This window comes from Cupressus sempervirens, chromosome 5 (genome assembly GCF_028749045.1).
Source record: "Cupressus sempervirens isolate cs-2001-9-10 chromosome 5, ASM2874904v1, whole genome shotgun sequence".
NCBI classification, from domain to species: Eukaryota; Viridiplantae; Streptophyta; class Pinopsida; order Cupressales; family Cupressaceae; genus Cupressus; species Cupressus sempervirens.
Genome location: NC_143122.1, coordinates 269743506 through 269757832, shown reverse-complemented (window position 1 = coordinate 269757832; position 14327 = coordinate 269743506). Strand labels below are relative to the sequence as shown.

Here is a 14327-nt window from a genome sequence, read left to right as displayed (position 1 = left end):
GGCTCAAGATCAAGCTTCCTTCTTACTTGATACTCTTCTTCACTCTTTTCCTTTTGCCTTTCTTGTTGGCTCATTTCATCTTTCTTCTTTTATGCAATTGTCTCTGCCTATCCTAAAGGTAGTTCTGGTTGACTGGTTATGTCAACATCTCTGGCTTCACTGGTTGGTATCTCCTCCTGTTGTGCTTCTAGTTCCTGTACCTATTGTGGAATGCCTTGAACCTCACTACCAATTATCTCTTCAACTATAAAAGTATCATCAACTTGTATTGGTGATGAGTGTCCTTGTGACTTCTCATCATTTTTTAGAATCTTTCTCCATGTATCGTCTCTTTATGTAATCTTTGAACATTTTCCACTAGGATTCTTGTTGCTCTTTCCTTTACATCAAATTTCTTCTTATTATCTTCACACATCTTCTTTGCATCTTCAGAACTTAGCTCTAGTTCAGCTTCCATCAAAGCTTTCTCAATGATGTCTTTATCCATTTGTAATGCAGATGTCCATCTTGCATTAATAAGCTGTTCAATTTTCTTCTTGTCTTCTTCTTTTGCCAAGTTTTATCTTCTTTTCACTGCTGCCAAGCCTCCTGATTCTGCTACACCTTTGACAACATCATCATTGTGGGTGCTTTTCTCTGCACTCCTATTTTCTTTAGTTCTGCAACCTATTGATTTGACTCAGTGCTTTTTGCTTCTTGTTCAACCTCTTGTTGTTTCTGGTCATGTTTCTTCTTCCTGGTAACTTCCTTTGTTGCTTGTCTCGTCTTCTTTTATGATTCAACCATTTCTTCTTTTGTAGCAGAACAAGTTGCCTTCCTCTTTACTCTCTTGTAGGTAGAGGGGATGTTGGGAGATGGATCCTCTATCACCATCTTTGTTGTACCAGATGTTTTTGCTCCTTCACTTAGTGTCTGTTAGGCTTGACTGATAGACCTTCTCCTGGTTGAGACTGGTGCCTTCATTTCCTTGACTATACCTACAAGAATTTCTTCAAAGGTGCCAAACATTTTCTCACTTTTGTCCACAGGTTTGGACAATAACATGTTAGCATGAAGACTGACCTCTTCTACATCAACCTCCTAGGTGGAAGCCAATGGGTTCTGGGTTCAACTGCTTGTAGAATACAATAATTTGTGTCCACTAGAAAACAAATATCATTTTTATACTTTTCTATGGCATTAGCCGGAATTCTTACATGAGTATGCATGTTAGTCTGAAAATTCCTAAAGTATTCATTCATGATATAACTGAAATTTTCACCTTGCTCCTTTATAATTTCACCTATTTGTCGTGTGTTCTTTGACCATTCAACCTTTACTTTTCCTGGAAAATAGTTCTGAATGTAAAAGAAAATGCATACCAATAAAGCTCCATACTTTACTAATTACTTGTTGTCCTTTATTCTTTTTATATTCTCCAGAAGTTGTGTCCTCACCATTTCACATAGATGGTAAACCTCATCGTTCTTAACAATTTCATAAGCGTCATGGTGTACTCATCATATAAATAGTATTATATTAACATGAATAATAATAATATGTATAACAATATATATATTATTAACAAGGCCCGTTAATGGGCTTGGTAGGGCTAATCCTAATCTGAAAAGGGATAAGGCATGTTGGACATCACCAAAGGAAGGATGGGTTAAAATAAACTTTGAGGGGGCTACCAAGGGAAATCCGAGGGTCTCGGGGTGTATTTGTGTAGCGAGAGTTCATAAGGGCAACACTCTTGCCTTTGTGGCCAAACGACTGAGCAATGGCATGAATAATGTGGTTGAATGTTGTGCGGCAAAAGAGGCTCTAGTATTAGGAGCTAAATTGGGTATTCGAAGAGTCCATCTTGAAGGGGACTTGGACATAATCATTAAGGGAATAAAGAAAGGGAAGTTAGGAAGCGTGGCAACTTGACAAATACATTCAACAGATCAGAGGACTGTTAATGGAATTTGAAGATATTAAGGTTTCTCATATTTACAGAGAAGCAAATAGGGTGGTAGACAAGCTAGCCAATATGAGCGCGAATGTAACTTTGGGGATTCATAATGAAATATATGAAGACCTTAGACTTCTCGTTTTAGATTAAAGAGAGGAAGTTATTATGAAGAGGTCAAAAATAAAAAATTGTTCTTGCTGATCATTTAGGGAGTGCAACTTTCATCATGATTCCATCCCTCGATGACATTCATGAAATTACGGTATTCAGAGCTCACAATCTCCAACGCATGTCAGAATTTGATATAGTTTTTTGGCACCTTGACGTATGCTTGCTTCTAGAGTGTTCGAAGCAAGTGAATATAAGGAGGAAAGATAGGGCAATAGATAGAGTTTTAAACAAGGGAGATGGAAATGGAGGCGAATCTTGCACTAGGATCAAAGAACCAGATGCAAACTTATGAAGGAAAGATTATAGTCCAGTGCTTGAAGAATATTTTCATGGTTGAAGATCCGAAATTTTTGGAGGCATACAACAAATGTACAATGGATGCTTACTGGGAGCGACACTTAAATCTGGACATGGCTTCACTTTTCGGGGTGCTGGCACTAATGGTGGGCGAATCGAAGGAGGAAGTATGTCGAGTCATGGCAACTTGTGTCGACCCACAATTGTTGCTGGGGTTGGAAGAGATTGTGGAACACGCTATGTTGGGTGTGGGATTAGAGATGGGACAAGAGCTGTGGAGATTGATTGGAGGTGGGGAGTCTTCTATACAACCCCTGGTCATTTGGTCTTTGGCAAGCCCAAAAGGGATGCATGATGTAGCCCAAACCCTTCAAAGCAATAACTTAGAAAATCACACAATACAGAAATTACAGAATGCCAAATTCTTCATTAAATTTTTCCAACTCTACTCTGCCTCTACAATGAAATAAAACGACTACTTATTACAATTTCAAAAATTACCATGTTTGGCAGATTTTTGAGAAAAATAGATGTTTCCATTTTAGGCAATTTTAAAAGCCCATCCGACAAATACCAATTTTTCCTAAGAAAAGACCCCAACTAAGGCAAGATGAATTGCCAACTAATCTACGAAATCAAGAATATGATTTTGGATTTATTAAAAAAACAACTTTCTAAAAAATTGGAAAAAAACACAAAAATCCAAATTCGGAGGCCAAGATGAAATTCCAAGCTTCCGAAAAATGTTGAAACGGCCACCGATCAAGCTGAGCTCAGTCAACAATCCAAATAACTCGTCACGCAACTGCCTGTAAAATTTCAGCCAAAACCCACATCCAAGTCAAAAGTTATGACCTCCATATGCTCTTGCATCAGTGCACATCCCCAAGACAAAGCAAGGATGGAGGAAGATAGTGGACTTCCTACGAGGGAGGATTTGGGTGTCAGCTGAGGATAAGTGTGGATTCAAGAACGCAACACTGTGCAAGAGTGTGTTAGTGCCAGGATAGCCCCTATGGCATCAGCTTGTGAGGAAGAATCAGAAGGAAGGGGGCGAATCCAAGCTAAAAGGCATGTGGGTGGATGTTTCATTGACAGAACAGGCAGGAGCAAGCAGCAACAAGCATTGCTAAGATGCCATTCCGCATGGGAAGCCAAGGCCAAGGTCTGTACCGGATGATCGATCCACCCCAACATTCACACGAGAGGAGGCAGCTCGTTGGTTCAAGGACTAGCTACAAGGTGTTGGTGGAGGTGGATGTCATCAGCTCTTTAGGCACCTAAATGTTTTCTTTTTGGTGGTTAAGTGGATTTAAGCGGCTAGTGTTAGTGGCAGGGTGTTAATGCCCAGTTTCTTGTACATACGAATATCTATGGCCTTGGGGTTGGGTAGATATAAGTTTGTAAGGACTTTGGCCAAACTTTGCATATGATAATATTTGTAATTCTTCTTTTAATATTGATACAAAATCACAATGTTACCTATCAAAAATAAAATAAATACACACACACACACACACACACACACACACACACACATATATATATATATATTATATTAAAATGGATAAGTATATATATAGAAAATGATGATTACCAATAATAATAATATATATTAGATTGATTCAATCCAATTGAAGCTACAACTTTAACACTCCCTCTTAGTTAGGGAGGATTGATATAGAACACTTTATGCTCTCAGTTATACGAAGGGATACCATCTCACCTTTTATAACACACAATTGAAATAAATTCCATAACTTTAATATAAGCTTAAACACCACCTGAAGTGTGGTCTATAACAGACTACAGTAACTATGTCATGGTGTTTGACAAGATCCGGCCCAAAAAACCATAACAAGTTGGTTATCATGGTGTTTGGCAAAATCTGGCCCAAAGAACCATGATGAGTTGGTTATCATAGTATTCGGCAAATCCAGCCCAAAGAACCATGATAACAGGTCTACCATTTATAAGATCACCACCTTACAATGGTTACCTTCTGTTTGTTCATTATCATGACTTCTAGCACTCTGGGACAACAATTTACTAAAGTTTGTCATGATAACAGGTTTATAAGATCGTCACCTTACAATGGTTACCTTCTGTTTATATATGTCAATGAAAGATAATTAGCTTTCATTACATATCATATGTGAAATAGTAACCACCATGAACCTAGTTAGAGGGTGGTACAAAGGCTTTCACCTTAATTTTCTCTCAGAGAGAAGAATGCATTACAAGGAGTTTCACTTAGAACTTCTCCTCATAAAGAAGATATCATTCACAAAGGATTGCACCTCAAAAAATTCTCCCTCTGCACAATGATCTTGGGAAGTCAGGTCAAGTAGTTTCTCCCTTATAGACTCTCTTCCCCAAGGATTCTTGTCAAACTCACTCTGAATCATATATCTAATTTTTTGGTGATAAGTCATCACTTTCTCATGATATACATAGGAGTGGGCCCATCAAAATCAAGTACTCACACACATGTATTTTTAGACTCCCTTTGAGTATCAATCTTCTAAACTCTTGCATTGCCTTAGAAGTGTCATACTCCCTCTTAATGTAGAAGATGTTTGTTTCAAGAACTTCACTTTACCCATCTTGGTCATTAAGGTCTTTGGAGCTACTATCGATAGATTGAGTCTGCACAATATTTGGTAGCATATGTAAATTACCAACCTTCTTTTCTTGTAAGAATATCCTCAAACATAAAGGAAAAGATCAAATCAAATAGCCTTTATAGTATGTATAGAATTACAAATAAGAGAGACTACAAAGAGTAGATAAATGTAAAAAAAATACTTATTTGCATATGAAGATTCAAAAATTGCCCTTTCAAAATATTTGAGAATGGAACATCTCCCCTCTAAATAAGGTTCAAATGGGAATGGAACATTGACTATTATTCCCCCCACAATGTATAATTTTCACTCATTCTTATATTGTTTAAACAATTTTGTATCAAATATGACAACTCCTTTTTAAGTTCCAACTTGCTCTTTTCGTCCAAACATTTATTTAGTTTAACAATAGAAGCGAACATGTCCTTCCATTTTATCAAACTCATCCACAGTACGCCAATATCTTGATTAAGTATGATTGTGCCGTATGAATGACTCTACAACTCATACGTCAAGTTTCATTCATCAAGGAGAGACTCGTAGATGGTTCAAATGAATTCTTAAAAAACTTCATTAACGTCTCACAACTCAAATATCCTTACAGTAACTTCTGTAAATATAAGTGACATCATTTAGAAGTCATTACTTCCTTATGATGTACACAGGGGGTAGGCCCATCACATGGTCACAATGCATGAATCACAATCCTCTTAACAGTGGCAATTTATTGATTGCTAAAGAAATCCATCTCAACATTGTTCACTTCCTCTTAATCAATAAGACTGAGATCACTAAAGATTAACTAAATAACATCCTCAGTCTTCTCCCTCTCTTTCAAGGTTATCTAAAATATCAACCTCCCTCTTTTTCCTATAATAACATTCTCGGAGGAAAACATCAAGGCACATAGGTCTTATAAAAAAATATAAGAGAGATTTACTTCTATTACAAAATATGATACTAAAATTGTACTCAAAAGAGAATACTTATCTCAAGCAGTAAAACGATAATGCCCTCCAAAAGATTTATTTTAAAATCATAGAAAGGAATGTAATGGGTTTAATTCATATCCCTTGGTTTGCTAATTTTATTTTCTTCCAAATTAAACCATTTATCACTTTATCATTTTCTCCTTCACACATTTATCAACTTATCATTTATATACTTTTATCTTGATTCATAGTTATTTTTCATCTCATGACCTTCAAAATCGCTTCTTTGCTACATCATTATCCTTCCTGCCATATGATTCAATGAAAATTTGAAGTTTGGACACTATCTACGTGGAGTTCTCATATTACCCCAACGTGAGCATTTTACTCATCCCCTTTTGCATACTCCCTATCCACCACATACTTATACCAGAGTCCTCATCAACATATTTAATAACATTAGTTGTTGACTATATTAGATCTAAAATAATTTACAAAGTAAGGTCTATAATATGAAAACAAATCCAACTTGTGATCTCAATCATATTTAGATATTTGAACTCAATCATTTTCTTATAATAACATTAGAAATTATAATACTAGTTGGAATCAATTTATTCTCTCCTAAGAGATAATATTGGTTTCCATGAAATATAAACCTAATCTCACTTAAATATTAAACATCTATTGCATAAAAGTAAAAAATGAGAATAAGGCATACCTTATATGTTGTCTTTCAACATATCTTTACTAAACTCATAGATGTTATTAGTCATGTAATATATTTATACACCGTTTATATGGCTGGATACTTTGATGGTGTGGCAAGTTATCTTCGCCCAATGGAAATGTGAATTTTCTTTTCTTCATCAGCTTTTATTTATGCCTTCACCCGATACAAGTCATGACTTTTCATTTTCAAAAAATGCACGCCTTTAGTTATATAAAAACAATGTGGCCCGCCACTCCTCTCCTTCATTTCTGATGTGGACTTGTATATGTTGTGGCACTGCTTTTTACGGATATGTCTCTGCTCCTTTATCGTGACTTCCTTCAACACCGAAAATATATAGTTCAAACATGTTTGAATGCCCCAATGGTATATCTATAATCAACGTTGACTAGGTATTGATATGGCTACCATCAATCTCCAATGCTACAAGTCGTCATGATCCTTCAAGTGTTTGTTCTCTCCTCCTATGCCGTTAAATTACATTTCTATCGACTGCTCCAATTTGGGTATCACTGTCATGTTATCATTGGATTCTGTACATATCGCCCGATGGTACCTTGACATGGGTCATGCTAATAATCACCGTAAACCTTGTAAAGCTTCCTCATTATTATTACCATGGTGTTTTTATTTTAATTAGTGCTGCTGTCTATTGCTATGGCTGAGGACTTCATCGCATCATCCCATTTTTATTCATTCTTTGACTGCACATGTATCTCCAAATATATCTATCACTAGAACCTTATTTATAATGATTAGCTTATAAACTTTATTGCTGTAACTCCATAGACACCTTTTAATAGTTTATTTGTCTTTTGATTCACAATATATCTCTGACCCATATTCATCTCTTAACAACTGATATGTGTTTGTTGATCATCACTGCATTTACACTAATAGATGTTTCTGATTGAATACTGCTGTTGTGAATGTTCATGCTGAACATCGTTTTGCCATCATTTCTTACACATATGTTCAACTCAAAAAGATGTCTCTCTGAATGCTCAATCTAGCACCTATCTCTCTTCAACCTTCCACGCTATCAGATGACATGGTGACCTTCGTGGCATATTGTCTTCTTCTTTTGACCATCCATGTTTGCTCTTTCGTTGACCTTCACCATTCTTGGCGGACTATGTGACATTGCACATGTATAACTGTCATCTTAATCTTTAATTGCGCACTTGGTATGAGTGATTCACATATGAACAAAACTCCGTTGACTAATATTCTTCTCTTCATTGCAAATGATGAATCACCTTTTTAGAGAAAACTTCTTCCTATTTCTTTTTATTCAATGGTTCTTATAGTATGATCTTGTTGATGAAATAGACTTATATAATTTCATTAGTCACTGTTCTTTTCTTTTTATTATTAATGCTTTGCAGATCATTGTCCTTCCTTTAGGTATATTCAACATGTGGAGACTGTCATGTCCCCAAATTTTAATGTATTATTTGCTGAGAATCCTTTATATACACTAGGTGGAAGTGGCTCACTCTGTTTTCATGGCAATAAAAATGTATCATTTTATATATGAATAATTCTGTTTGCACGTGGAGATATGAGCTTCCATCTCACACACACATAGATGGAAATGACACAGATTTGTCATTCTCGCTTCTAAATTGGTTGTACCTGCCACTTCATGTGGTCCATATGTATGCCTTCTGACCATACTAAGCGTTATTCTCCACGACTTCCCTGATTGCATTTGCAACCCACTCTGCTACCATGTTAATTTTAGGATCGTTTATGCAAATGTAGAATCATAGCCATTGTTATTGATGATGTCCAAATGCAGATTTGGATCTCATAAAAATATGAGGAGACATGTCTCTTAATCATCATTTAACTAATATTATATTAACATGAATAATAATATGTATAACAATATACATATATTATTAACATGGATAAGTATATATATAGAAAATGATGATTACCAATAACAATAATATATATCAGATTGAATCAATCGGACTGAAGCTACAACTTTAACAAAATTTACCATTACTCCCTTTAGGTTCAGATTTACACTCATAGGTGGCATGCCCATACTTTTGACAATTGTAGCTACTAGCAATGACCTTCAAATGAATTTGACTTATCGACAGGTTTGCCTCTATACAAATTTGTAGTATGACCAATCTTTCCACGCTTAAAGCAAGTGGGTTTGTTAGGCCTCTTACCTTATTTGCTTGTGGTTGCCTTTGGACTGTTTTGATGCTTCCCGAGTTTTTCTTTTGATGCTTTATCGATCATGTCTGCCTTCTGACCTTTGTATCCAAGACCGGTTGTATCACTGGGATTTCTTTGGTTCTTTAATTGCTCATCTAGTTTTTGCAGGCTCTCATTGTATTGCTTCAGCTTATCATTTGCATCTTTGTCTGTTTGCAGTTCTTTCTTTAGTTTCTCATTTTCCCCTTTAATCCTTAGTTTCTTAGTTACAATCTCTTGATTCTCCATAGTCTTTGCATGAAGGTATTTGTGCATGATAATATTCTCCTGTGATATGCTGAAGAGTTGTTCATCCTTTTCATGTAGTGCTTTCTTAGCATTTCTCTTACCATCTTCAACAATTTTCCTAGCATCTTCTACAGCTCTTTTTCCTTCTAGGTCTTCAAACATTTTGACTGACTGACTTTCTAATTCTCTTTTCAGATCAACTTTTCATTTTTCTCCATTAGTTCCTCAATAGCTTTCTCAGACTCTTCTGACATAGCACCTTTTGACAGTTTCTCCATGTGTTCAATGTAGTCATGATTTTCATTCAGATCTCCTTATTGTGAGGGATTTTGTTAGCTTCTCTTGTAGCTTCTGAATCATGTTTGTAACATCCAAATTTTCTAACCCTTAGTTACTTTTTAGTCTACCAATTAAAAATAAGCTATCTACATAATCACACACCTGGGATTAATGGTTGTAACTAATTAACTATGTTCACATGATATGCCTTAACCACCTTTCAAAGATTTACTTCTTTTATTCAATTTTGTTTCAATGAATTAGTTGGAAATACATTTGGTTATAAACAACCTATAAGTTTAATTTTGGTGGAGAATTTAAATTTGCCAGCTTCATTTAAATTATAAACAATGTTAGATAATATGGTACATTTTTTGTTGATTGAAGAATGCTTGGAGAAAACAAATCTTGTGCATGCAAGCATGCAATGCATGGATAGTAAATGATGCATTACAAATTGAAATAGTCAAAAAAAGGTTCATTGGTTGTTATTTATGTATTATATTACATCACATGTTCTTCTCAAATTGAATAAATGATCAACTGTAAAAATGTTGAATTTATAATGACATACGTAAAATTCAGAAGTCCTCTGTATGGTTCTCTGATAATTAATAGTTAAATTGTTTTAATTTGTGTGTTGAATTTGATGCTTACTGCAGGTTCATTCAAGCTTGACAAAAATTGCCCATACCTTGAAAATGGTGCAACAGACATTGAGCCGAATGGGAGAGAAATGTGATACTCACATATATTACCATCGAGTTAGGAAGTTCATGTCAGGCTGGCGAGGTAATCCAGCACTTCCAAATGGAATGTTTTATGAGGGTGTGTGGAGTGACTCCAAATTTTTCTATGGAGAAACAGGTGCTCAGTCATCTATCATTCCAGCCTTTGATGCTGCTTTAGGGGTAACTCATGCTAGTGGTCCTCTTTCAGATTATTTGCAGGTATCTTGATTTTGATCTCAAGGAAATGATTGTCATACTGATCAAATCACAGCTGCCCTTTTTGATTGGGCAATTTTTCTTGACCTAAATCAATACCAGATTGGTTTGTGTCTAATATGTCAAGTATTCAGTTGTTTCATCTTTTTACATGGAAAACTTCAATCATTATGTTCTAAGTCTGGTCATTTCTTCAGGTCATGCGTTTGCACATGCCCCTACTCCATCGTTCTTATATTGAACAGATTGAGAATGGCCCTTCAATACGATTATTTGTCGCTGCTCATATGTCAGAGCTTGGCGAGTGCTATGATACATGCTTGACTGAGCTTTTCAGGTTTAGGGCTCTTCACAGGAAGTATGCCTCAGCAGATATCGCCCAACCAGGTAAGAAATCTCAAAAAGAGGAAAAAGGAACTGGGGGAACAGATTTTATTCCTTGCTACAAAATGCAACAACTACAAAAGAACATCTTATCAATGCTAATGAAGTTTGAAGGACGGTGCCTCATCTGGTTAACAAGCATATGCATATTGATTGAATCTTAGTAACTATAACTTGTTACTCTCAAATAATTTACTTAATATCCTGAACATCCAGGCACTCCCATTCAACATTCTCATGCCTTTTATTTGGATCTTCAAAGGAGAAGTTGAAAATAATTTTCACTCATGGTATCGATATCTTTCTGTGCAAAGTTTAAGAGACAAGGTTCCTATGAATGCAAAAGTTTACAATATATTGTGATAAATTAACATTTCGCAAAAAAGGATGTATTAGTCAGATCAGTAAAACTTGTGGAGATCATTATTTCAGAAATTACGGCACACCCCAATTGTGAAATATTTTGTGTACTTTAAGGTCCGCTATTTTGTTAAGATAATGGCAGAACTCAGAGAATCTAATTGTGCAGGAATGATCTCCACATAATCCAAGGTAAGGCAGGCCTTATCATCCTCCGGGTTGGGTGTAGACTCGCAACTCAAGATATTATCATGAGAAGTCTACACTTTGCTGCTGGCACTTGGATTGGGAGTTAGATTCATCATAGGGTCACCTGTAATCTGGTTTTTTGTTGATCTAGAGTATTGGAAACATTGGTTACTTTAGTTCCTTTGTGCTCTGAAATGATGTGTGCAAAGGAAACCTCCACCAATTGGTCCCAAGTAGAACCACGATTTTGTCCTTTTTTATGTCAGTAAAATATTTCTTTTCAGGGGACGCTTAAATCTTGTCCCTTTGCACGACCTTGTCATTTCCAGTTCTATGCTTGTGTCTAGTTAGACCTATTGTTAATTCTTGTATTTAAAAAAACTATTCTACATCCCCCAATTTTATGTTTTTGATAAGATAAACAAGTTTTATAGGGACCTTGAAACCCAAAAGTAGCTACAAACCAAGACTGATAATAAGCAATAAAGCCCAGCCAAATAAAACGAGTCTAAAGGCTGATAATAAGCATGAGGCCCAACCAACAACAAAAGCCAACAAAAAGGCCAAAATAAACAGTCTTTAGCGAAACTAAGCAAAAGCCAAAACGAAAAGCCAGTAGAACAACAAAAACACAAAAGACAAAACCAGAGGACTACTATTCATTCTTCTTCTCGAAGTCCTGCATGGTCTGGGCAGCCTCATAAATCTTCTGGTGCTCCTCGGCCTTCTGCTCCTGGACGTTCTCGGTTTCCTTGTCCTAACTAGTAAAGGTGATGTCAATAGCCATATCATCATCAGACTTGGTTCTTTCTCTGCCCTTTCCTTCCTCACCTACCAGCAGGCCTCTATCTTTGATCACACCGATTAAAGAGAGCATATTGTCATTGATCGAATTGAGGAGAGAGATCATCTGACTAGCCAAGTTGTGATTGTAGTTTTTAAGATTCTTAATTCTCCTCTCAACCAGACTGGCTCTATCGCTCTGATCCTCCTGGTTCTCATTTTCAGTCTTCTTGTTGTTGCCCTCCAACTGACACACCTTCGCTTTGACCTCTTCCAGCGCATGGTATAGCCACTTGATTGCGCTGAAATTATCAATCATGCTGTTACAAGCGTTGTTCATAAGGTTCATTCCTGTCTCCCTTGCATTATCAAAGATGGCCACAATAGCTGGATCAATGAGCTCTTCAAGCCTGGGCTCTTCCTGATTCTCCACCAGAATCTGAGGATTCATAGCTTCTCTATAAATTCCCAATGTCGCAGTCCTAACATTGAAATTCCTCCTAGCTTTTCTCCTATTTTTGACAAGCACTTCCCCCTCTTTAACACCGGCATTATCCTTTTCCTTCTCGAAATGAGATTGAGGGTGGGGATGAACAAGGGAAAGGGGGAGAATCGAAACATCCGGTTCTTGATTCGAAGCCCTTGCTATATCCGCATTATCCCACTTTCATTTTTTTCTCGGCACAGTCCTCTTTAATCTCCTCTTCCATCTCCTTGTCTTCATCCTCAGAGTCCATGTCCTTCTCATCCTCATTGTAATCCATATCCTCTTTGCCGGAGGTTTGGCCATGGTCCCTAGGGCTCTTTCTCCTAGGGGTTAAATCAAAGGACTACTTCTTAACATGGCCCTTAATTTTATTTCCAGAAGAAACATTCCCCTCCTCCGAGCTTATGCTCTGAATTTCATCAGAGTCAGAAGAATAGCTAGAGCTACCATTGTCCTTGTCTACATCCAGCGAAGGATTGTTGCTAATCGTCTGAGCTTTGAAGTACTCATGGATTAGTAGCAACAATCCCTCATGCAGAGCGGGGTTGACAATGGGTTTCTTCTTAAAGCTATTGATAGCCTTGCTCATGGAATTAAGTAGAAAGGGAAAGAAATTTTCTTATCATGGCGGAAATGATTGAGAAGAACAAAATGGTAAGTTCTTACTCGATCAAACCTAGGGTCCAGAGTTATATATTCAACGATAGCACGCAACACATACCTCCAGAGCTTTTTGATGGATTCCGTCACATAAAATGTCTCGCTCTTAATTAGTTCATTCATTTCCTCGGTGCTTTTCACAAAATCCTTCACAACATTGGTAGAGAGTTTTTTGTCCCTGTAAAACTTGAAACCCTCCAAAGGAATCTCAGTGACCGTAGCAACAACCTCCTCAGTGATCAAAAAGGAGACACCATTCACTTTCACCTTGTCGTCTTTCCACAAATTCACCATACTGTTGGTGACCTTAGGATTGAAACTGTGAAGTTTGGCAATGTAACTAGCAACCCCTCCCTTTTTCAATTTTTTCCAAACTTTTCCCCTTTTCCTCCATTTCTCCAACTCCCCCACCGCTTCCTTTTGCAGCGTTCTCCCACCATCTCTTCAGTATATGCTCCAACAATTCTCATAAATTCCAATCTTTGCAAATCCTTCGCAGACAAGATTTTGGCACAGTTTCTCTGATACGCGCCAAGATAATTCCCCTTACTTAAACACAAGCAATAAATGACAATTTCGACCCACAAAATGTGTCGAAAAGACAAAGAAAGCCTCAATTACTTGTGTAAACCAAAAAGGCCTTTATGACTCGTACTCATATCCCATATACCTTTAATATTCATTATTACCATTAGATTTTTTCTAGGTCGATAAGGGTCTTGGCTTCCGCCAGAATATCTATTCCCGATTGCCATGTAATCAACTTGTCAGATCGCACACCTTTATTGGCAAACCAATCCGCAACAGGATTTGCTTCTTTGAACGCATGTGTGATGTGGATAGTCTCAAATTTAGCAAGGGTGTCACGTGTCTCTTCAGTTAGATTGGCAATCGACCAGGAAGGATGAGATTTTCCATTAATACAATTAATTATGTAATTTGAATCCCCTTCTAACCAAAGCTTAGTTATTCTGACTTCAAAGGCCAGATTAACCACTTGGCACGCTGCTCTGGCTTCCGCAAAATGATTAGTTTGGATTCCCAATGGAAGAGAAAAAGCCGCGACTCCC

The 14327-nt window shown here is 36.8% G+C and overlaps 1 pseudogene across 1 annotated transcript in view; it reads left to right on the top strand.

Annotated features, from left to right (window-relative positions):
• LOC149555602 (uncharacterized) overlaps positions 1-11012 on the top strand; it is a 40776-nt pseudogene extending 29764 nt beyond the window's left edge. Inside the window, exons 2-3 of the transcript XR_016364530.1 lie at positions 10110-10397; positions 10592-11012. The product of XR_016364530.1 is annotated as an uncharacterized LOC149555602 (transcript). The remainder of the gene's footprint in view (positions 1-10109; positions 10398-10591) is intronic.
• Positions 11013-14327: the final 3315 nt, after the last annotated feature.